This window comes from Rhinatrema bivittatum, chromosome 6, assembly GCF_901001135.1.
Source record: "Rhinatrema bivittatum chromosome 6, aRhiBiv1.1, whole genome shotgun sequence".
Lineage (NCBI taxonomy): Eukaryota > Metazoa > Chordata > Amphibia > Gymnophiona > Rhinatrematidae > Rhinatrema > Rhinatrema bivittatum.
In genome coordinates, this window is record NC_042620.1 from 115,728,201 (window position 1) to 115,753,936 (window position 25,736).

Here is a 25,736-nt window from a genome sequence, read left to right on the forward strand (position 1 = left end):
TTCCTTCTGGGTGTTTTGGGTAGTTTTTCATTGCTGTATTCATTCCACTCCCCCAGGGAGATGCCATAAAACACATTGCTATTCCCAGGTCACTACAAGAGCAGTATTACAAACATGGCTTAGGTCAAAGGTGTTATTTGTGATAATTGTGGGTGGATCCTTGGGCAGGTGGCAGATGACGACGCCCACGGGGGAAGATCCCGAGAGGGACCACCAGTCAGGCTCAGAGTTGGGAGACAGACACACACTAGTTCTTTTATTCAACTGTTTTAAGGAACGACCAGAGGTGGCAGTAGTGAGCTGGAAGAGCCCGGCTGGGCTGTAGTCCCTCAGGCACTGGAACAGCAATCCCAGGATGGCTGAGCTGTAGAGAAACTGAGATAGTGAGTAGCAGAGTTCAGGAACAGAACCTTGATGTTCCTGGGCTGTTCCAATAGTCTCTTGGGACAGCCCAGGAGCTGGAATGAAGTAGGCCCTCGAGGAGCGAGTACCTGGTTCCAGGGAAAGCTCTGAGAGAGAGATGGTAACTCACTGGTGTTGTAGGCAGCGGCGACTTCCTGGCAGAAGTTATATTCAGTAGCAGGTCCGGGAACATGGGCCCTCGAGGAGCGAGTACCGGTTCCAGACTGCGACCTGAAAAGCAAGAGAGAGCGAGGCCCCCGAGGAGTGGGTACCCCTGGTAAAGTCCGAGGAGGCAGAGTAGCAAGGTAAGCAGGGGGAATCCCATCTGCAGTGATGACTGGAGGCTGCTAGGTAGGAACCCTTTGCTAACTTGATTAGCTAGCAAAACAAGAGACCTTAAATATCTGGTGATGATGACGTCTTCTCAGGGGGATGCCCCAGAGGTTCGCGCCACAGCTGGTACTTGAGTCGGGGGTCGACCGCATACGCACCCTTAGGCCTCAGGAGTACATGGCGGAAGGCGTCGTCTAGCCGGTCCGAGGACGCCAGAGGAAGTTGGCAAAATGACGCCAAGAATAACTTAAGGTGTAAGAAAACATCACAGAGGAGATGAACAGCATGTTTGAGTAGTTTGGAAGCACAAGGAAGGCGCGAGATGGACAGATAGCTAATAGGGCTGGTAGGGTCAAGTGAAGGCTTTTTGAGGCGTGGGCTGATCACAGCATGTTTGAAGGCAGCAGGAACAGTTGAAGTGGAGAGTGATAGAGGAGATGACGGCAGGGGAGAGAGCTCAGAAGATGTGTAGGAATGGGGGTCAGAGGCACAGGTAAAGAGTTTGCATAAGAGGATGCACAGTTTCCTCTCTGGATTTCCAAAAAGGAAGAAAGTGTGGCAGGGGTTAAATGAAGGAAATAGGAATGAAGTGGGGGGGAGAGAGAAGGAGTGACCCGATGGATAACTCTCCCTCCCAGGTTCTTTATCTCTCTCTTCTCTCTCACATACCTCTTCATCTCCCATAAATTAACTTCTACCCTTAAGTTCCTTTCCATTCCCTGCTCCTCCACAATGGACCTCTTCTTCTCATTTCCCCTGGTTCCTTAGGGACACAGTACTATCAGCATTATAGCAGTAGGCCAGGGACACTATGAATATTTGCTCCCTGTCCCCCGACTGTTCTCCTCCCATGGTATGCACAATTTATAATCAGGAGGGAGAGGAGGGGCAGCCACAGATATTGGAAGGGCAGGCGGTGATAGTTCTCTGCTGGCCTACCATCACTGCTGCTAATCTGACTATAAAAGAGAGGAGGGAAGTTTAGCTTTTTAAATGTGGTAATGTTTGGTAGTTTTTACCAATGGGATGCATTAATGGTCAATCTACATTCTCACAAAATCAGTCATTGAGAAGTGAGCAGAGAGAAAATAAGATTTCTGATGCAAGGGGCAAAAATTAAATTATGCACAACTCATTTAGCTTCCTCCAAAAAGGTCACACCACTAGCACACCATTTTTCACACAAACAATTCTGTGCACATCAGAAACAAATTTGCCAGCAGGGTGTTAAAATTTTCGAGTTGGTAAGGGGCAAGGGAATTTCTGCCAACTACAGCCATGGTGGACTGGAAAGACCTCGTAGCTAGAAAATGTAAGATTCAATGACTTGGCAAGGGCAGACATGGCATGAGAGCTATGTCAGAGGATTGAGGTCATCTTTAAGATCCTCAGACCAGGCCGGGAAAGGCAGTTTTGAATCGGGACTCAGGGGCTGCAGTCTGTATCTGACCTGTCCCCAACCCCATTTTTATGTAGGTAAAACATGTGCTGTGAAACATTTTTATCTGGGTATATAAGTGTTTACCTGCAGAAAAAGCTCTCATTATTGCCCCCACAATGGCTACAGAGTACAGCAGATTTCTTACTGCTTCCTCTTCCACAAAGCCCAGCAATGTGTTGTCGGTACAGAATATTCATTCACGCTGATTCCCACATGCTCCCCTCTTTGCTATTGGGGCAGGTTTCCTCCTACAGTGGTCCCAATCACTTCTCTCCTTAATGTTCAAGAAAGCATTTTAGGGGGGGGGGGGGGGGGGGGGAAGGACCTCCTGTCTTACCTTTTATAGGTCAGGCACCTTTGGAGGTGTGGTCCCTTTAATTAATGCACCCATTGCTGTGTGTGTGTTAAAGCTGGTATGTTTAACACAAAAACAAACAAAACCCACCATGGTGGTGCAGTTACATTTTGAGCACTATTTACAGCATGAACAATTGATTTAACACATGTTGCATTTTTCTGTATAGACATTTGCATCTACGTTAGTTACGAGCATGGGTGTTGAGGTTAATTTAAGACGGGCCATGTTAATATTAATGCTGCTGCATTAACACTTGCAATGCACACCATATATTAGTATACAGGCCCCCAAAACTGATCTATCCTCATTAACACAAGAAAAACAGCAGCATCTCAGATGGGTTTTTTTTTTATTTTAATTGACAACTGATTTTTTTCCCTTAGTTCTGCTGCTTTAAATGTATTCATGCCTGAGAAAAAAACCATCAAACCCCATTCTTTGTAAAAAATATAAAAAAAGATATTGCCACTCCATCCGGTCGAATGCCTTTTCCGCATCAAAACTAATGGTCAAATAGGGGGTGGCCATTTGTTGGCAAATAGTCATTGCGGTCAATTCGCGCCTGATATTCGCAATAGCATACTGCTAGCACACAAAGCCAACCTGGCGATCGGCAATAAGAGTGGGCAGAATAGAGGCCAACCTGTCGGCCAATATCCTTGCCCACCTTAGGTATAATAGTAATGAGCGCCAAATTTTTGTGAACAGGGAAGGAGCCCTGATCCACCAATTCCAAGAATCCAGAAGCCAGGGGGCCCGCCAACTGATCCATGGTGTAACTGTCGGGCCCCAAAGCTTTGAAGCATTGGGTGCGCTGAATCCCAAGTCGCACCTCTGCCTCCGTGATGGGCTGATTGAGCATTATCTTTTGATCGCGTGACAGGCTAGGAAGAGGTAACGAGGAGCAAAACAGTTCACAGGCCTCAGCATTCCCTCCCTCCGAGCTGTACAGCACCAAGTAAAAATCTCTGAATCCCTTTAAGATAGAGGGAACGTCCCGGGTCACCTCAGTGGGGGATAGTCGCAACGCCAGGATGGATCTACTCGCTCGACTCGAGCGAATCAGGTTGGACATCATCTGCCCCGCTCTATTAGTGTGTTGATAGAGATGAAACTGATAAAACAGAAAGCTTTTTATTGCCCGCTGATATAAAAGGGAGTTCAGGGCCGATTGGAGGGCTAAATAATTGGCACGGGCTTGGTCTGACTCTAAAGCAGCTAAGCGTGCTCAAGCCTTGTGAACTGCGCGCTAAGCATCAGGATGCGGCGGTCAAGCGTCTTCTGACGCCGGGATACGTAAGCTATGTATTCGCCTCTCAGAACCGCCTTTGCAGTGTACCAAAACAAAGCTGTTGTGAGACACGGGCCTGATTAAGCTTAGCATAATCAGCCCACTTCGCCCTGCAGGTATTCCTGAAACTGTGTCCTGAGCCAAAAAATAAGGATAGCGCCAGAGCCTGGTGGAAGGTTGTGCGCCTAAAAATTGGAAGTCTACCCAAATTCTATAATATCCTTTAATAAAAATCACATCTGATAAGATCTTTCACATGGCATTTTTGTTGGGATGCAAGTCCAAATAGCAACTGGAAAAATCTAAAACCTGCAGTTGGCATGTGCAACAGAGAAAATTTTTTGCATGGGAAATGTAGTTCAGCAGGTCATTTCCATCAAGCTTCCTGAACTGTACTTCCAGTGTTTTTTCTGCCTGCAACATCTAGTGCAGGGCTTCCCAAAACTATCCTAGGGGACTCCACAGCCATTTTGTTTTCCAGCTATCCACAATGAATATGCATGAGGTAAGTCTGCATACATTGGAGATCCAGCATATGCAAAATTTCTTATGCACGCTCATTGTGGATATACTGAAAACCCAACTGACCTCAGGGTCTCCAGGACAGGTTTGGGAAGCAAACACTGAAAATCTCACATTTCAGGATTATACAGGGCACTTGCCAGCAGATGGCACTGTGGGAAGCGAGGATCAAGCAGTGGGGCTGAGCCACCTATTCCTGTCTGCTGTCTCGCTCTATTGCCGAGTCCCTGCAGGCTCCCATCAGCTGCCAGGATAGGGGCAAGAAGGAAAAGAATGAGCATAAGGGGGAGAATATGGGACAGGGAAATCTTAAAATAGAGAGTAAGAGGAAAACACCAGAAGACAAAATAGACAGAGAAAGTAGGAGACAGAACTGAGAGGGAAAAGAGTGAGGAAGGCATGCAGAGACATGGCACTGGGAAAGCTTTCCAACAGCGCATTTTTAATATGATACATTTTATAGCACTGCAGGCCATACACAGCACTGAACAGTGGTGATAAGTATTCAGACACGATGAGTCCCTGCCCCAAAGAGCTTGTCTTTGGGAGGAAGGTTTTTGTTTTTACACCCTTCCTGCTCAGGAATGGAGAGGAGCAGTACTATTATTTTGGGATCTTCAGCTAGAGATATCCACATACCACCTGAAAGGGGCTTTGGAAAGACGGTCATCTTGGAAAACCCCCCCCCCCCCCTCCCCATCCATAGAAGTCTGTGCCCTAGGAGGTAAAGGACTGGGAAAAGTGGAGTTTGGGCATTGGTTTTGCTGTTTTTGGAAAGAAGAATCATCTTAACCTAGGGAACCCCATACTACCTCTGAAGCCTTGCCGCCACACCCTGGAAAGGAAGGACTTCTCACAGCTTGTAACTCTTGAGGGACACCTACACGGATACAGTCACAGCTGGGTTTGAGTTTGGGACATCAACTTTAACAGTAAGAAAATGTGTTTGATGCCAGCTTGTCATCGCTGTTATTGGAATATCCTGAGTGTCCAGTCTGTTTGGCATCTCCATCCACCCAGCTTCCACAGTTTAAGATAATCACCCCTGTGCCTTGGGCCCTGGAAGTCTATCCTCCTCCCTTTGGGAATATCCGCTCCCTCCTCCTCTCCAGGGGCTTTGGACTATACAAGGACTTAGCCCAGGGATTGAGTGTGTGACCCCTGCCTTCTCAGCTAAACCTAGAAGAGGGGCTACAAATAACTTTCTGGATGTTGGAAAGCACAAAAAGGAAGAGAGAAACAAAGGTAGATCGGCTAGAAAAATGTTGAGGTTACTAAATAATTTAGAATTACTATTTTTTTTTGTTTTTTTAACTTGCTGCTACACAAATCAATGCAATCCCAAAATAAATAACACATCACAAAAATTCCCTAGAGGGATAGCACCTCCTCACGGATCAGACAATATTGTTACTTGGATTTGCAGCCCTGAATGGAAGTCTGTGAAATTCAGCTTCACATGTCAGCCAGACAGCCTGCCTTTAACTCCAGGCATCAGTACTAATCTGCTTAGTGCATTCACTTTATTTTTGTAATCTACAGGTCTGCCCTCACTTGATTTCTGGAATTAAAAAAACAAAAACAAAACAAAACAAAACTCACTACTACCATACTGCACCCTTTAATATGGGAAGTATAAAAAAAGGACTTTTTTCAATTTCACTGTATATTTTTCCTCAGAATTTCTGACTCAGCTTCATTAACTCCACCAAAAACTTCCCATGGTTAGTATTTATTGTAACAGAAGGGGTTACATTACCAAATTTCCACTCCACGCTTGTGAGACATGGGACAAAATGCACGCTCAACATTAGGCACCAGCCCATCACTGCAGGCTACAGTTTTGTTTTTTTTTTACCTGGAGAGGTTTGTTTTTTTATAAACTGTTTTTTTTCCCTTTAGACACCTTCACCTCCTCCCATACACAATTTTCCATGAATTTATTTTAAACTAATAAACTGAAAAATTCCTAAGAAACAGCTAAAAAAAAAAACTACAGGTAAAGTGGCTTGAGTAAGCAGTTTGAAAAATGCTGCACTTCCATGGCACTAAGCATCTTCAGATTAGCACTCAGGTCTTGAATGTCAACATATTAAAAAAACAAACAAAAAACCCCAAGTAATGAGGAAGGATCTGTGTCGCTTAGCTACAAACACTAAAATCGGGCTGCTAGTGTGCAGTAGAGTCCTGCAGGGACTTTCACAAGAGTTTCAAAGATCCTAGTTTCAGGAAGTTAATTATCCTCTACAAGAAAATGTAGAAAACAATTAAAAAAAAATTCATTTTAAGATCCAATCACTATGGAAGGTTAATACTACAGCATGAGCTTGGTTGTCATCTTCTTGCAGGCCATTTTGTCAAACCACTTTGGTAAAAAATGTACATAAACTTCAAAAGGCCATCTACTGCTGAATAAACATAATTAAGCCTGAAGTAGCTTTCAAAATTCTAACCCTCTATCCCTACTCTGAGTCCAAGTTTAGATGTGGTTACAGAGTATTTATAGTATCTGGGCAGGCCAGCTAAGCATTATATAGCATTTTCCTTAAAGCTGGGCAGTGCTCAATTACTCAACCTCCTATACCCTACCTAACCTCTTCCCTCCCCCCAACACAGTATCCTCACCCATCCCTAACTACACTCTTCAACTACCGCAGCCATGCTAGAAAATGTAGACAGGGTCAAAGAAGATAAACATACCTTATTAGAATGGTCTTGAAGCATGACTAAATGCCATGAAAAAAGTAACCAATTATAATCCCTACTTTGAGGTGTATTTTTTTTTTTGTAATACCTAATAAAGAACTCGGGGGGGGGGGGGGGGGGGAGTATTTGGCCCCTGCATATGCTCTGTGGTTACTGTGCACAGACAGCTGCTCACACATTATCTGCTATTCAGAGAACTCCACATTGCTCTTAACATAGAACAGGGGTGGCCAACTCCTGTCCTCAAGAGCCACAAACAGGCCAGGTTTTCAGGATATCAACAATGAATATACATGAGACAGATCTGCATGCATTGCGTCCATTGTATGCAAATCTATCCTCATGCATATTCATTGTGGATATCCTGAAAACCCGGCACGCTTGTGGCTCTCGAGGACCGGAGTTGGCCACCCCTGACATAGAAAGAGCAACCTAGTGTACCACTGGAACAGCCTCTTCTCAAATTCATTTTCCAACATTAGCTCTTGAATTAGAGATATCAAAAGCCTTTTCTGAATCTAGATGATCACAAATGTATCTCTAAAAATACTGTACAACTCTGTGCACTGGAATTCAGCTTTACGTCAGAAACCCTTTAACAGATACATGGACTCCAGAAGCAGAGACTGGTCTGTCCCTGCTGAGAAGTATGTCTGAACAGAAGACCAAAATGGAGAAGGAAATTCCCAGAGGCCTCTGCGTGTCTTTGGCCTGCCTGGGCTGAATGGACTCTGAGTGACTTACAGAATGTCCCTGGATATCTGTGGAGGCAAGCTGGCACCAGACAAGTGATGTCTATTCATAGAGTCACAAAGAAGAAACCACAGGGGAGCTTCAGGCACTATTCTCAGGAGTTTGTAATCCACACAGTTACAGACGTGTTGATTGTCTTGACCAGTAATAGTTTAACAGAACATAGAAAGTCATGGGAAATGGGCTACACATCCTGGGAAGCCAATCAGGGATAGTTAGCGATGATTTAATCATGCATTTGACATCACAACTTATGTAAATGATTCTTTGGGCAGTCATGCAAGTCCCTAGAACCTTCTATCCTTTTCCTCTATTTGAATGTTACCTATAAAAGAAGGATCACTTCCTGTATCCAGGAAGATGCTGGTCAGTTTGAAAGACTAAGGGCACCCAGTATCTCCCAAGAACACTTATATTGACTAATAAAAATACATTATACTTTTACTGAGTCTAAGTGTTCTTGTGTCCCTGGCCATAAGCATAGAGTAAGCTTTTACACTGCATGAAATGGAGGAACAAGTGCTTGTCTTAATGAAATCTCAGATACGTTTCAGGCAGCACTTAATTCATGATCAGTAGCAAGAAAGGGAGAGAAAGGTTTCTAAATGGAGAAAGATTAGTAGAATACTACAGAGACTGGTACTGGGGTATGTGCTGATTGACTTTTTAAATGAATGGATGAATGAGGTGATCAAGTTTCCAGGTGTAGGATAAACATGTTCTTGTTAAACAGGTTGTGCAACTCAGCTTTCTGGCTCCCTGTCAGGAATACGGCGGTCTGATCAGCCGCCTGCATGCCAGGGACAGGATGAGTCCGACTGGGTACTAGCAACTGTTGATACATAACTTAGGGGATAGTGATCAATCATTTCTCTCTCGCACGCACACTTGTTTACGGCACAGTATAAAAGAGCAGGACTTTCCAGTGTCCGGCGGGAGTAGGAGATATTGCCTCTATTGACATATATAGAGTGCTGGACACTGAAAACCCCCTTCTCACCTTTGCTGACCTGACTCCTCCTCGATACAAGGCTGATGACACGAAGGGTGCTGGATGGCATATGCAATCAGATGGTATTTATTTATTTAAGGGTTTTTATATACCGCAGTATGTAAAGAAATACATCACCGCGGTTTACATTTAACAATAACTTAGCAACAAGCTTTACATTGACATTATTAATAGGTATTAAATAAAATAAATTCCATGGTATGTAAATAATGTCTATTACCACGATGTCACATTAATAAATGATGTCATAGATATTGTGTCAGAGTACCTTACTCTCTCATTCCCAACACCAGATAATACAAAATTATTCTAAGTTGTCAAAACAGCAGTGGATTGTGAGGAACTACAGATCGACCTTGTGGACTAGGAGACTGGACATCTGAATGTCAGATGAAATTTAAAAAGTACAAAGTTATGCACATAGGGGAAAATAGTCCCAGTTACAGTTACACAATACTGGGATTTGTATTGTGAATCACCAACCAGGAAAAGGACCTTAGAGTCCTCTGGACTATAAGTTGAAATCCTCTGCTCAGGCAACAGCAATAAAAAAACAAAAAAAAAACCCCGCAAATAGAATATTAGCAATGAACCAAAAAGGAATGGAGAATGAGCGACTCTACTTTCCTACATGTTCTAAAAGTTGCTCTATTTACAGTTGTGCTCATACGTTTACATACCCCTGGCAGAATTTGTAAGATGTGTAGCATTTTAAGAAAACATGAGGGATCAGACAAAACATGTCTGTTATTTTTAATGTGTTTCAAATTAAACTATTACGCAACACAGAACAGCACAATCATTAAACCAAAACAATAAGGGAAATACAAAATGGTCTTGTTCAAAAGTCTGCACACCCTTGAATATTTGGGCTGATAGTATACACTCAAGTTGACAAAACAGGTTAAGTTGGCAATGAAGGGTAGGTATCCACACCTGTGCCTTGTTTGATTGTAATTAGAGTCCTTTAAAATAGTCAATGAGTTTCTTAGCTCTTGAGAAACCTTTGTGCATTTCATCCAGGGCTGCCCTGACTTTGGTGGTAACTGAAGTATGGGGAAAGCAGAAGAACTATCAAAGAATCTGCGAGCAAAAGTAGTTCAACTTTATAAATAGAGAAAAGGATATAAAAAGATATCCGAAGATTTGAAAATGCCAATCTGTACTGTTCAAACTCTGGTCAAGAAGTGGAAAAATTATGGATTCTATAATACCAAGGTTGATCAAGAAAGATTTCAGACAACTGCCAGGAAAATGTGTTGGTATGCAAAGAAAAACCCACAAGTAACTTCTACTGAAATATAGGCTTCTCTGAAAGTGGTGTGGGTGTTTCAGCAAGCCCAGTAAGGAGATACTTTACCATGCAGCACTTTTTTGTTTGAGTTGCCAGAAAAAAAAAGCCATTGCTGCACCAATGCCACAAAGCAACCCAATTACAGTAGACCAAACAGCATCTAGAGAAGCCTCAAAACCTCTGGAACAAAATAATTTGGAATGATGAGACCAAAATTGAACTTTATGGTCACAACCATAAACACTATGGGGCGGATTTTAAGAGCCCTGCTCGCCTAAATCCGCCCAAATCCGGGCGGATTTAGGAGAGCAGGGCCCTGCGCGCCGGGAAGCCTATTTTACATAGGCCTACTGGCGCGCGCAGAGCCCCGGGACTCGCGTAAGTCCCGGGGTTTTCGGAGGGGGCGTGTCGGGGGGGGCGGGCCCAAACTGCGCGGCATTTTTGGGGCGTGGCCGCGCCCTCCGTACCCGCCCCCAGGTTGCGGCCCGGCGCGCAAGAGGCCCGCTGGCGCGCGGGGATTTACGTCTCCCTCCGGGAGGCGTAAATCCCCCAACAAAGGTAAGGGGGGGGGGTTTAGACAGGGCCGGGCGGGTGGGTTAGGTAGAGGAAGGGAGGGGAAGGTGAGGGGAGGGCGTTAGAGGATTCCCTCCGAGGCCGCTCCGATTTCGGAGCGGCCTCGGAGGGAACGGGGGTAGGCTGCGCGGCTCGGCGCGCGCCGGCTATACAAAATAGATAGCCTTGCGCGCGCCGATCCAGGTTTTTAGCAGATACGCGCGGCTCCGCGCGTATCTACTAAAATCCAGCGTACTTTTGTTTGTGCCTGGAGCGCCAACAAAAGTAGGCCTATTCGCGGAGTATGAAAATCTACCCCTATGAAGAGAAGCCCACCATCCCTACTGTGAAGCATGGAGGTTGTTTTTTTTGGGATGGGGGGGGGGGGGGGGGGTGAGCAATAGCAGCACAGGAAATTTAGTCAAAATTGATGGCAGGATGAATGCAACATCTTATCTGTAAACACTGGAGCAGAATTTGCATTCAGCCGCCAGGAAGATGCACTTGGACTTTTCAGCATGACAAAGATCCAAAAACATAAGGCCAGGTTGACCCTTCAGTGGCTGTAGAAGAAAGTGAAGGTTCTGGCGTGCCATCACAGTCTCCTGACCTCAACGAGCCACTTTGGGGAGAACTCAAACATGGAGTTCATGCTAAACAACCAAAGAATTTACAGGATCTGGAGGCTTTCTGCCAAGAGGAATAGGCAGCTTTAGCACATGAGAAAATAAAGGGCTTCATTCACAACTATCACAAAAAACTGCAAACCATCATTGTTGCAAAAAGGGGGCAATACATGACATTAAGAACTAAGGGCATGCAAACTTTTAGAACAGGACCATTTCCCTTATTGCTATGGTTTAAGGATTGTGCTATTCTGTGATGTATAGTATTTTTAATGTGTTTCAAATGTAACTAACAGCCATGTTTTGTCTGATCCCTCATGTTTTCTTAAAATGCTCCACATCTTACAAATCTTGCCAGGGTATGTAAACTTCTGAGAATTGTAGGTATGTTGTGTACACAAGTCTCCTATGCAACCCAACATCAGTTCCATCCACTCAAGTCTTATCTGTGGTTTCAACCCTCCCCCCCCCCATCACTGTCCCGAGCATGCCAAAACGACGGCCTCCACCTCGTCTGCTAAGCTATCCTAGGACTTGCCATCGTCTGCTTTGTTCCTCACAGCATTAGCACTCTGTGCAAAGAGTTCCTGGCTCTTGCAACAAGTCTAATCTCTAGAGACCAGAATGGCAGACCTGGAGATGCTGAGGCAGACAGAGGGATGTACTGTAAACTGGATGAATCTCTATTGGGAAGACTGGATGGTCCATTTAATCTGCCATCTTTTTCTATGTAACATGCATTGGTAAGAGCTAGAAAATCTATTCAAATGCATGGTTTTCACCTTCCTTGTTTAAAGTTCTCTAAAATGTGTACAGTATTACTGCTTGGTAAGGAATTAACATTTAAAACTGGTATATGCCAATGTATTCTCCCGTTAAGTTCAGCAAGGCAAATCTATAATACTTAACCTTTATTGATGAATAAACTGCAGAAGCAGAGAGCAATAAAACAGTTTGTTCATGATTGGTTTTCTCCGTTCACATCACAGTGACTCCTAAGAGCCCAAATTTCCATATAACTAGGAATCAACAACCCATCAGCTACAGGAGAAATTTGTGGTGTTACCAGTTACCTCTTTTCTCGTTACAGATGGCAAATGAGGAACCCAAAAGGGCCTCGTAGACTCAGTAGGCCTGCAGCACTCAGGGCTCCAGACAGCTTTCTCCAGGCCCAGAATATAAACAACTTTGTCAACAGAACTGCAGCAGATTGGAGTGGGGAAGAGGGGGGAAGTGTGAAAAATAGAGTGCAGAGATATTAAATGGGATGATTAAAAAAAAAAAATTAAAAACCAATCACCCAGCTCCCAGAGGGGCTTCTTTTGTATTAGAAAGACCAGAAGCCAATGGTCTGGAGCACAGTCTTAAAATTGTAGCAATATTTACCAGCACCTTTCAGCAGGTGCTACGTTTACCTGACGTCCTCAGGAAATTCAGTGATCCTTGGTGGATAGGATGATAACTAGTTGCATGCACACCAGTTTGGCACAGATTTTCATCCATGCTAAATAGTGCATGCTTGGACTACTATTTATCATGCAAGCTAAGTGACAGCAGGCCTTAGAGACTCAACTCATAATTAGTTAAATTTATGTTCTCTCTAGAATGAGGCAGCATTTATAGATTCCTACAATATTATCCTGATCTATATCTCTGACACAGATTTTCCCCAATACACACCAGCAGCCACAGAGATCTTTTTTAAAAAATAAAAATGCGACACTTTTTCCATATTTCATAGTAATGGAATATGAATGCGTAAAAGGAAAGAAAGGCAGCATGGTATGAGCCGAAAGATTTTTCATCGGAGAAAAATAAAAATTTCATTTTTTTTTTATTTGTATAGAAAAATGAGAGCTATACAGAAAAAAAAAAGGGGGGGGGGGGGGGGAGGTCCAAAATGTTACTCTTCCTCAAAGCTGAAGTAAATATACCTTGCGTGAAGGGCTCTGAGAAGTGAATCAATGCGGGGCAAGTGTGTGGGTGAATAACCCCTGGTGGTCCAGGTCAGGGGGCCTAGTACTGGAGTGTCTGATGGCTCCACCTTCTGCACACCTAGAATAATAGATATTCACCTGCCTCCAATCAAACCCCGAATAAGCCTGTTTATAGAAACTGGAATTTAAAGAAGTCCAACATTCTTCAAGTGGAAAGAATCAACTCCTCACATTTTGTCTGTTCTCTTTTCTTAAGTCCGTCAGGTTCCTGAGCTGAAAGGTCTTTTTCCTTTTGGCCTCCACCACTTCCCTCTGCCCAGAGAGTATGGCTCCAGAGACCCTTGGAGAGCTACCTCATCACTGCCCCTTGTTGACCAATAGGAGCTGCCAGAGTAATGAGAACACCACCTCCAAGCCCACCCAACCCCAACAGACAGGACCATAAAGGACTTCCTTCTTGGAAGAGTAAGCCTAGGGAGTTTTGACACTTTACCTTTGTAACAACATTCAACTTTATGTTGAGTCATGCAATCTTAATTGCAGTCAGCACTTCACATAGGGTCCAATGTACTATCAACACAGCCTACAGTTTCCAAACGGCAACTCAGGGGTAGATTCTGCAGCAAGAGTTAGAAAATTCTCCTGCAATTATGTAGCACATTTGCATATTAAACAAATTTACATTTTGCATAATAAAAATAAAGTTGTTTTCTAATTTCGCTTGGTGTCTGAATTATCCTGTTGCTTTGGGAATTGTATGGGTAGGAAGTTTCAGGTATTGATGTGGAGGAGAAGCGAAAGAGGAGATCTCAGGGATGGGAATAGAAGAGGGAAAAGGTCCTGTGCTGTCTGGGGCTCTATCACTGCTTTAAACTGATCAGTTCAAAGCAGCAGCCCAGCTCCAGGCAGCAGCAGATGAGGGCACAGCCTGATGTACCGATGCTGTTCAAACTCCTGCTGACTCGAATCAGCATCAAAAGGATGAAGTTGGAACTCGCGAGGACAGCCTCTGGCTCCTCAGCTTGGCCTGGCCCCCATAGCAATTCTGTGGCAATCAGCCAATTCTATGGCCCTCCCTGTGGCATCATGGGAGACCAGGAGCCCTGATTATGAAGCACGTTAATGCTCTCGCAGGTATTAGCATGTGTTAAATGCCTGCATTATTGATCGCAAGTAGTTAATGCTATTTAACAGAACTTTTAATGTGCATTAACTAGTTTTGGTGTTAATGTGAACCCTATGCTAAGGTAATATGTGAAAAAAGTATGAAAAACAGCTCATCTATTACTGCAGTGAAAAAAGTACAAACAAAATGCATCATAGACACAGTCACAGAAAAAACTAACACTATACGTTGAGGGACGTATGATTTATGTTTTTTTGCCTTGCTGTCTACACATTTTGTATGCATGCCTCATTTACATTGCACAATAAAAAACACTGCATTTAAATGCATTAACAGTCCCATGTTAATGAATTTCAGTACATTAATGTCTCCACAGAAAGCAATAATTAAGATAATATAATCAAAAACTTAGTTTTATAAGAAATGTAGGAAAAGTATCATACCACAAGTACAAATAACCATCTTTAGTCAAATATATAAAAATGTTGACCAACTAAAATACCAACCCTCAAAAGAATTCGCATCCCAGTTTCCAACTTTGGACAACAAAATCCTTTATCAGTCACTATTCCATCTGAGGAGGGTAAAATAGCTCAGGTACTTCTGATAAAGGGGGTCATTTTCCAAGGTGTTATCGCTGGAGATAATACCGCAAATCGCGCTAACAGCCGTTAACACGATTTGCAAATGCGTAATTTTAGATAGATAGATAGATAGATAGATAGATAGATAGATAGATAGATAGATAGATAGATAGATAGATAGATAGATAGATAGATAGATAGATAGATAGATAGATAGATAGATAGATAGATAGATAGATAGATAGATAGATAGATAGATAGATAGATAGATAGATAGATAGATAGATAGATAGATAGATAGATAGATAGATAGATAGATAGATAGATAGATAGATAGATAGATAGATAGATAGATAGATAGATAGATAGATAGATAGATAGATAGATAGATAGATAGATAGATAGATAGATAGATAGATAGATAGATAGATAGATAGATAGATAGATAGATAGATAGATAGATAGATAGATAGATAGATAGATAGATAGATAGATAGATAGATAGATAGATAGATAGATAGATAGATAGATAGATAGATAGATAGATAGATAGATAGATAGATAGATAGATAGATAGATAGATAGATAGATAGATAGATAGATAGATAGATAGATAGATAGATAGATAGATAGATAGATAGATAGATAGATAGATAGATAGATAGATAGATAGATAGATAGATAGATAGATAGATAGATAGATAGATAGATAGATAGATAGATAGATAGATAGATAGATAGATAGATAGATAGATAGATAGATAGATAGATAGATAGATAGATAGATAGATAGATAGATAGATAGATAGATAGATAGATAGATAGATAGATAGATAGATAGATAGATAGATAGATAGATAGATAGATAGATAGATAGATAGATAGATAGATAGATAGATAGATAGATAGATAGATAGATAGATAGATAGATAGATAGATAGATAGATAGATAGATAGATAGATAGATAGATAGATAGATAGATAGATAGATAGATAGATAGATAGATAGATAGATAGATAGATAGATAGATAGATAGATAGATAGATAGATAGATAGATAGATAGATAGATAGATAGATAGATAGATAGATAGATAGATAGATAGATAGATAGATAGATAGATAGATAGATAGATAGATAGATAGATAGATAGATAGATAGATAGATAGATAGATAGATAGATAGATAGATAGATAGATAGATAGATAGATAGATAGATAGATAGATAGATAGATAGATAGATAGATAGATAGATAGATCGATAGATAGATAGATAGATAGATAGATAGATAGATAGATAGATAGATAGATAGATAGATAGATAGATAGATAGATAGATAGATAGATAGATAGATAGATAGATAGATAGATAGATAGATAGATAGATAGATAGATAGATAGATAGATAGATAGATAGATAGATAGATAGATAGATAGATAGATAGATAGATAGATAGATAGATAGATAGATAGATAGATAGATAGATAGAGAGAGAGGAGAGAGGAGAGAGAGAGAGAGAGAGAGAGAGAGAGGAGAGAGAGAGAGAGAGAGAGAGACTTGCTATAGTGCCTATGCCCTAAACAGGTATTTGTATCCCTATGGGAGGGCCACCTAGTAACTCGGGGTGGGGATTAGGTATGAGCGTAGGGGGTTGGGGGCCACTTTCACATTCAACATGAGACGTACGGAAAGAACAGTGGTCTCTAGTGAAGATGTGCTGGCCGTGGGAGTGAGGAAACTCACTCCAAGAAGAGATTTGGGCAATATTCTCTCACCCTAAGCTAGGGTGAGAGAACATTGGCCAAATCTCTTCTTGGAGTGAGTTTCCTCACTCCCACGGCCAGCAAATCTTCACTAGAGACCACTGTTCTTTCCGTACGTCTCATGTTAAATGTGAAAGTGGCCCCCAACCCCCTACGCTCATACCTAATCCCCACCTCGAGTTACTAGGTGGCCCTCCCATAGGGATTCAAATACCTGTCTAGGGCATAGGCACTATAGTAAGTCTCAGTCTCTCTCTCAGTCTCTTTGCTGCACGACACATGCCTTATTTGCATGGGACACACCCCCTCATGCGTTACCACTGCGATATTGGAAAATGAGGCCCAAAATTATTTAAAAGATCTGTAATCTGCCTTGTGCATAAAACACACTCACAATAAACGATACATAAAGTGACAAAATATGCAATAGATTCCCAGGTGTTAAACCATGATGGAATGTGGTGGTGTGTGCACGCTTTAGCCTCTCTCTGAACTAAATACAACCCGGGAACACTTCCTTGCAAGTTAGCTACAAGTAAGCATGTTGTGGAAGGCCATGCACATTTCCAACTAGGGAGAAGGATAATCAGACAAGGCAATCTAGACACACTAATCTAGATTGTGTGTGATGAGATATACATTTTAAAATAAAATAAAATGTTCAGTTTATGAAATACTAGCACAAGTCTCCATGCACCCGATGCATGAAGATGGAATACCGCAGACTGTATGGCTGGAAATGTCCAGAACTGTCATAATCATATCTCACAAAAGGTATACATAAACTGTAGCTACCTGGGCTGGCCTACAGTGGCAGTGCTGCGAGCTGCCTAGCTGGGGGCCTGGGTCCAGGTCTTCCATTCCTCAGATTGACTGGGGATGCTGCGGACAGTGGAGATTTTCCGCCAGGTCACACACCTTAAACCTCTCAGCTATATTCCCTTTTCCCCATTGGGAAAAAGTGGGAAGATAAGAGGCTGCCACCGGCCGGCCCTGACCTGGTTTTTTTTTTTTTTATTCTTCAGAAAAATTACCACAGGCTGCAGAGGCAGTGTTCATGGCCCCTGCAGAAGTCTTAAACACTACTCAGCGGAGATGTATAGTAGCCAGGGTGCACACATTATCAGCTCTAGAAGAAGCTACGTCTGTGGCCCCCTGATCCATGGGCTATTGTATCATGAATCTAACAGAAGCTGGGTCCAAATGAGCTGGAATTTGGAAAGGAGTAGGAAGAAACTTCTCGGTCATACATACAAGAAAAGAAAAACAAAACAAAAAACTAACCACTACTTAAGACCATTACTGAAGAAATTGTCGCTTTAACTGGTAGCACACACGAAAAACTAATTTTAAAAATTAGTTTCTGAAGGAAATGTTTCTCTAGACACTGTCCCTCTGTGTTCTGACATAATCGCTAAAAAAAAGTTACATTTCAGATGTGAAAAGTATTTCATGACTTCACAAAAGTTTAAAAAACTGGAAAAAAAAAAGTAATGAAAGCTTGACTAAAGTACTTTAGTCAAGCTTTCATATTACTGAAATTAAACATTTTTGTATGCATTAACAGATGTTTCTCCTTTATCAAAAGCCCCATTTATGGGCAGATTATGAATTCTAGTTTTACAACCCTTAGTAATATTTAACTTGTTGCTCTGCAGATAAAAGTTTTTTACCAACCTCAATACTGGTGTTTCTATACTAGAAATAAAATAATCTTTTTTTTTTTTTTAGAAAAAAAAAAAAGGAATTGTACAACCCATTAGCAGTTCAGCACTGCAAGCTTCAGAGAACTCAGAAGTCTTCCCGTTAAAAGAATTACTCATGCAAGTTCCTCTAACTTGTGGTCGGAAAGCAGAGGCCAGATATCAGACGGCTGTGAACACCAACTACAAAATGAAAGACTTAATAAGAGCTCCAGCCAGCCACCCCACATTGAGTGCATTACAGAATGGAGAAGGGTCAAAACACCCTTTCAGAGGGCACTAACCTGCACCTTTAGTGGGATTGATGGCAGAAGGTTGGTGCTGTAGAGCTGAACATCTAGCTGGCTTCCTGTAAGAGCTGCATGTGATGTCACACTTCCTCACCGCACCTTATTTAAACTTTTTTTTTGCTTGGTTGGTTGGTGAGATGTTAGAGAAAAAAAAAAACCAAAAAACAACTTCCCTTTTATATAATTTCACAGCAAGCATACATATGCTGGAGGGTTGGAACAATTTTTTAAGTAGGTTTGCACAGACTGTTCTTGACCTGCGTATAATGGAAGTCTGCACCCATTGGGGCTGTTCCAGCACCCCCAGATCCAACACCTATGTATGTAGGCATGCAAGACCAGAAGGCGAATAAATTACAAAATAGCATCTGTTCTGCTTCCCAAACAGACAAATCAAGTATAGGATCTTCTTATCCCTTGTTACTGCTTAATATTTCTATTAACGGGACTTAAACATGAATCAGTTACATCTTCACTCACATAGAAAAAAGAGCAAAGAAATATGCAACAGGAAGCAGCCTACACTTCTTTATAACTGCCTGTAATTAATGCTAACCCCTGTCTAAACAGTTTCCCAACCAGTGTCCATGGCCTGGTCCAGTATGAACAAAAATAGGAACATAAGAACTGGCAAAAAGTAATACCAACCAAGTATAAATAAAGAACATAAGATTATTACTATTGAGCGTCAGCAACCCAGCTGTATGTGTAAGATCTCCTCAAAGAGTTTCCCCAGACTTCTCAAGTCAGTCAATGTGTGCTATTTTTCAAAAAAGGTTTTTGTTGCATATAAAATTCAATTAAAGGAGTATGCAACCTAATGTTTTAACCATTCAATATTAGCCTTCCAAAGTAATATCCCGAGTGAATATGTACTTAATGGGATTGAAATCAAACACACTAGCACTCTTAGTGGGCTTTGAGGGTGAATGATTGAGAAGTTGAGGTCTTACATGTACACTCAATAGTAATATTCTTATACTGTTCTTGATTTCTACTTTGTTGGTATTACTTTTTGCCAGTTCTTATATGTTCCACTGTTCCTATTTTTTTGTGGATATTAAGAACATAAGAAACTTGTTTAAACCCAGCTACACTAACTACACCAACCACATCCTTTGGCAACAAATTCCAGAGTTTAATTGTGCATTGAGTGAAAAAGAACTTTCTCCGATTAGTTTTAAATGCGCCACATGCTAACTTCATGGAGTTCCCTAGTCCTTCTATTATCTGAAAGAGTAAATAACCGATTCACATCTACCCGTTCTAGACCTCTCATGATTTTAAAGACCTCTATCATATCCCCCCTCAGTCATCTCTTCTCCAAGCTGAACAGCCCTAACCTCTTTAAGCCTTTCCTCATAGGGGAGCTGTTCCATCCCCTTTATCATTTTGATCGCCCTTCTCTGTACCTTCTCCATAGCAACTATATCTTTTTTAGATGCGGCGACCAGAATTGTACACAGATTTCAAGGTGGGGTCTCACCATGGAGTGATACAGAAGCATTATGACATTTTCCGTTTTATTCACCATTCCCTTTCTAATAATTCCTAACATTGTTTGCTTTTTTGACTGCCACAGCACACTGAACCGACGATTTCAATGTGTTATCCACTATGACGCCTAGATCTCTTTCTTGGGTGGTAGCTCCTAATATGGAACCTAACATGTAACTACAGCAAGGGTTATTTTTCCCCTCTATGCAACACCTTGCACTTATCCACATTAAATGTCATTTGCCATTTGGATGCCCAATTTTCCAGTCTCACAAGGTCCTCCTGCAATTTATTACAATCTGCTTGTAATTTAACTACTCTGAATAATTTTGTATCTGCAAATTTGATTACTCACTCGTCGTATTCCTTTCCAGATCATTTATAAATATATTGAAAAGCCCGGGTCCCAGTACAGATCCCTGAGGCACTACTGTTAACCATTTGTTTTCTGCTCAGGTATGCCACTGCCTGAAGCTCAGATCTATACCAGCAACAAGAGACACCAGTAGCGGCCCTTAAAAACGTAAGATCTCCTTTCTGAGAACATTCGCAATCATGCAGGCCTCTTTCTAGCTACATCTGGAGTCCTGGAGTGTGGTAATTCATTCCAGCCCCTGCCTTATCCACCGAGCACTATATACGATTTGCTGAGTGTTGGGCGCATTAGCAGCGGAAGCCACATGTGGCTGCCACGATAACTGGCTGAGCCAGCTGCTGCACCACGCCAACTTCTCTCTCCTGCACTTGTGTTTAGAGGGAACTGGTCCACTGTGATGGATTCCTGTGTGCCTCCATCTCCTCTTTCCCTTTATTTTAATATTTGGCAAAGCTTTCCTAGCTCTTATTGTGACCATACAAGTCTCGGCCACATCCACACACACTGCCTGCCCCAAAGAGGATGGAGGGCTATAGCATCTTCGTTATTATAGGTCAGTGATGGCCAACCTTTTGAGCTCAGTGTGTCAAAATTCATTAAAACAACGAGCATAACTCGGGTGGTGTGTCACTTCTAGAAAAATCCATAATTTTGTGATATTTGTAGCTCTAATCAATAACAAAAAGTTATAATTTTAATATATGTACTATATTTATTAATAAAGCAAAAACAAATAATTCTTTACCTTACCTGCTTAGTGACTTTTGTTGCTGAATTTCATTGACTAAATCTTCAATTGAAGGTTGGTATTTCGTACACTTCAAGTCCAAGCAAGCGTTACAAACTTCATCTGTCAGTCGGCTTCTTTTATTGGCTCCCATTCATTTTCACACCACTCCCTCCCCATCCCTCAGGCATGCACACATTCATTCTCACACACACAGACCCCCAGGCAGGCACCCATGCATTCACATACATACACCCCCAAGCAGAGTCCCATTCATACACATGCATACATTAAAGGCAGACCCCCCTTTCTTTTGCCAGCAACCTCTGAGCCTCTCTCATTCCTCTGCTGCCGCTGTCACTGCTGCCGCATGGCTATTGGGGAGGTGCCGATTGCTGCTACTGACACTGAAGCCCATTCTGCTGCCTCCTCTGTGCAGGCCCCGTGGGCTTCCAATTTCTCCATGCTGATCTCGTACATTGTGAGATCCGTAGAGAAAGTGCTATTCTTGCACATTCCCAAAGATTACATGTGCCAATCACTAAAAAGTAATTTTTTAATTTTTTTTTTGCCTTTGCTGTCTGATCTTAGTTTTCTAATTGGTTGGTCACAGGCTTTTTTTTTCCACCTTCCCTTTCTTATTTTTTTGCCAATTCCTTTTATAGTCTTTTTTTCTGTTTCTTTTCTCTCCATCTTCTTCCCTCAAACACACAGTCAGGTTCTCATTCTCACATGCATTTCTCTCTCTCACACACACACAGGCTCTCACTGGCACATGCTCTCTCATACAATCATTCATACACAGGCTCTCACTGGCACATGCTCTCTCACTCACACACACACACACACAGACAGAGGCTCTCACATGCTGTCTCTGCAAACATTCAGGTCCTCACTCTCACACACAATCTCTCAATTCATCTCACACACGCACACTCTACAGACCCTCAGCCTCTCTCTCACCTCTGGGCCTCCTCTTCGCGGTTCGCTGCAGGATGGGCTCTGCGGCGGCCCTGATCTTCTCGGGCTGCGGCGGCCCTGCTACCGGGCCTCTTCCTCTTCTCGGGCCGCTGTGACTTGGAATTCGCGGTGGCCCGTAAGCGCAAGTGCTGCTCCTCTTCTGCATGCACTGATGCTTCTCGCCTTCCTGCCCACGTGGTTCTGGCAACGTTTACTTCCGGGGACGCACAGGCAGGAAGGAGGAGGAGCATCAGCGCGTTTAAATGAGATCTTTGTCTTGAACCTCATCGCTGCACCGCATGAGCCTCCCTGCACCCGGGGGCATTGGTGGAGGGGTGCGGAGGGTAGGAGGATACTAAAAAAAGCCAAAATTTTAAAGGGTTGGCGCAGCTGAAAAAGAAAAGGCTCAGTGCAGCCGATAAAAAAAAAAAATCGATAGTCCTTGAAACGCTGCATGTGTCAGCCAAAACGTCTCGGCATGTCACCTCTGACACGCGTGTCATAGGTTAGCCATCACTGTTATAGGTGCACACTGGGTTTGAAAAGGTTGGGAAACACTGGTCTAACAGCTGGGCATGTGCCATCCGTCTTACAGCCTGAAGTGCCCTAGGCCAGCATTTCCAAGACTACAGAGCCCCAGTTGGTTAGAACTGCAAGATGGCCTGGGACATACCCAGCAGTTAGCGGTGCCCCGTGTGACTTAGAGGGAAGATTGGGAACCCGCAGATAGCCATAGGCAAACAGTACAGAGCGTGCCAGTCTTGTTTCAGCACTAGTCTTTGGACTAATTTATTTTCACAAGTTCAGCTTAGCACACACAGTTACGAATGGAAATAGATTTAAAAAAAGAAAAAAAAAAAAAAACAGTTTATAGTTCAGCAGCAAATAATCTGCACCCACAGTGGGTATTAACTAACTTCTGTACAATAAAACTAATTTTATATAGGCAAAGAGGCAAAAGTAATAGGCTTGCAGTACCTTATTCAAGAGGGCTTTCTTAGCCTGCAGACCACCAATCAAATCAGGGCAACTCTACCACAGCTCTTCTCTCTACCTCTAAAGAACAGAGGCCAGGCTCCCACTCTGAGCTGAAAAGAAAATTCTAAGTCTATAATAAAGCCTAGGCTTTGCCTGAAAAATGGAGGTTGATAAGAATTAAGCAAGTGAGTTATGATTGGTCAACTAAAAACATGTTATCTTCCAATGTAGCCAAAACCAACTTTGATGTGGGTGGGGAAAAATAAACCCTCTAATGTACCCAATTTAGCACTGCCTTCACTGTATGCAAGTCTCTCATGCATATTCACTGTGGATATCTTGAAAACCTGGCCTGTTTGTGGCACTCAAGGACTGGAGTTTACCATCTCTGCGCTATGCTATGGAACAGTCTACCAACTGAGATAAGATATATTAGGAATATAAAGGAATTTAGAAAAAGGCTTAAGATTTTATTTTTTTTAAAGAAGTTTTTCTTTGAAGATGAATAATTATAATGTTTATAATATTTAAAGTACTTATGTCCTTTGTATGTTTAATTGTTTGTTGCCAGAGGATGTGGTTAGTGCAGGCAGTATAGCTGGGTTCAAAAAAGGTTTGGATAAGTTCTTGGAGGAGAAGTCCATTAACGGCTATTAATCAAGTTTACTTACAATTAATAGCAGTGGCTATTCCCTATCAGTAGCATGGGATCTTCTTGGTGTTTGGGTAATTGCCAGGTTCTTGTGGCCTGGTTTGGCCTCTGTTGGAAACAGGATGCTGGGCTTGTTGGACCCTTGGTCTGACCCAGCATGGCAATTTCTTATCAGGCCGATACAGTACAGTGCGCCTCTTTTTGCCTGCGCATACCTAATAGGGCCATCAACATGCATTTGCATGTTGCATTTGCATATTGATGGCCCTATTAGGTATGTGCGCGGGATACAGAAAGTAAAATATACAGCCAAGCTGCACATTTTACTTTCAGAAATTAGCGCCGACCCAAAAGGTCAGCGCTAATTTCTTCAGGCACCGGGAAAGTGCACAGAAAAGCAGTAAAAACTGCTTTTCTGTGCACTCTCCGACTTAATATCATGGCGATATTAAGTCGGAGGTCCCGAAGAGTAAAAAAAAAAGTTAACAAAAAAAAAAATAAAATTTTAATTTGGCCCACGGCTGTCAGGCCGAAAACCAGACGCTCTATTTTGCCGGCATCTGGTTTCCGAGCCAGTGGTGTCAGCGGGCTCGAGAACCGATGCCGGCAAAATTGAGCATCGGCTGTCAAACCTGCTGACCGCCGCAGCTCCTGTCAAAAAGGAGGCGCTAGGGATGCGCTAGTGTCCCTAGCACCTCCTTTTGCCCGCCGGGCCTAATTTAAATACAGAATCGTGCGCACCGGCCACTTGCCGGTGCGTGCGCCGGGAGAGCGGGCGCTCTCCCGCGGACTTTACTGTATCAGCCTGAATGTTCTTGTGTGTTTAACTGAATGTTTTAAAATCCTAATCCACCTTGGACAAATAATTGGAGATATGGAAAATAAGCTTCGTATAAACAAAAAAGACTTGCCATATTGGGTTAGACCAAAGGTCCATTATCCTGTTTCTATCAGTGACCAATCCAGGTCACAAGTTCATGGCAGGATCCCACAGGGTAGATAGATTTCATGCTGCTTATCCCAGAGATAACTGGATTACTGCAACTCCACCTTAATAATGGTTTATGGACTTTTCCTCCAGGAACTTGTTCAAAGCTTTTTTTTTTTTTTTTTAATTAAATGCATCTACACTAATAGCTTTCTCCACATTCTCTGGCAACAAATTCCAGAATTTAATTAGGTGTTGTGTAAAAAAATATTTTATTTATTATTTTTTTATATACAGACATTCATCTCAATTGAGATATCATACCTTTGAACCTTGGTCTCCTGGTTCATAGTCCACTGCTCTAACCACTAGGCTATTCCTCCTCCCTCCGTTATTATTTAAGTATATCACCTAATAATGTCATTGTGTGTCCTAGCCTTTGTACTTTTTGAAAGAGTAGACAAATTAACGTTTACTTGTTTCACTTCTGTGGGTGAGGGCCTATGGGGCCTTCCCCATAGGTAGAGTCACCCTCACCACAGCAACAAGTTCCCCGAATCTTACACCCTTTTATTATTTTGGTTACCCTTCCTCGTACCTTTTCTAATTATGGTTTGTTTTTTTTTTGAGATGTGGTAACTAGAACTGCACACAGTGTTCTCAATATGAGTTCGCACCATGGAGCAAATAACAGAGGTATGATATTGTTTTACTCTCCATTCCTTTCCTAAAAATTCCTAGCATTCTATTTGCTTTCTTGGCTGCTGCACGCTGAGCAGATTTCAGCATCATCAACAATGATGCCTAGATCCATTTCCTGAATGGTAACTCCTAATGTAGAACTTTACATTCTGTAGCTATAATTTGGTTACTCCTCCTCCTCCTCCTCAAGTGCATCACGTTGCACTTGTCCACCTTAAATTT

The 25,736-nt window shown here is 42.3% G+C and overlaps 1 protein-coding gene across 3 annotated transcripts in view; it reads right to left on the reverse strand.

Annotated features, from left to right (window-relative positions):
• Positions 1 to 25,736, reverse strand: part of WIPF1 (WAS/WASL interacting protein family member 1) — a 140,000-nt gene that overhangs the window by 83,719 nt on the left and 30,545 nt on the right. Inside the window, exon 1 of one of the 3 annotated variants that reach the window (XM_029605824.1) lies at positions 18,689 to 18,737. The exons of the other annotated variants lie outside the window; for them this stretch is intronic. The gene's annotated coding sequence lies outside the window, so the exon portion shown is untranslated. Of the gene's footprint in view, positions 1 to 18,688; positions 18,738 to 25,736 lie in introns of those variants that run through there. 3 annotated transcript variants of the gene reach the window in all.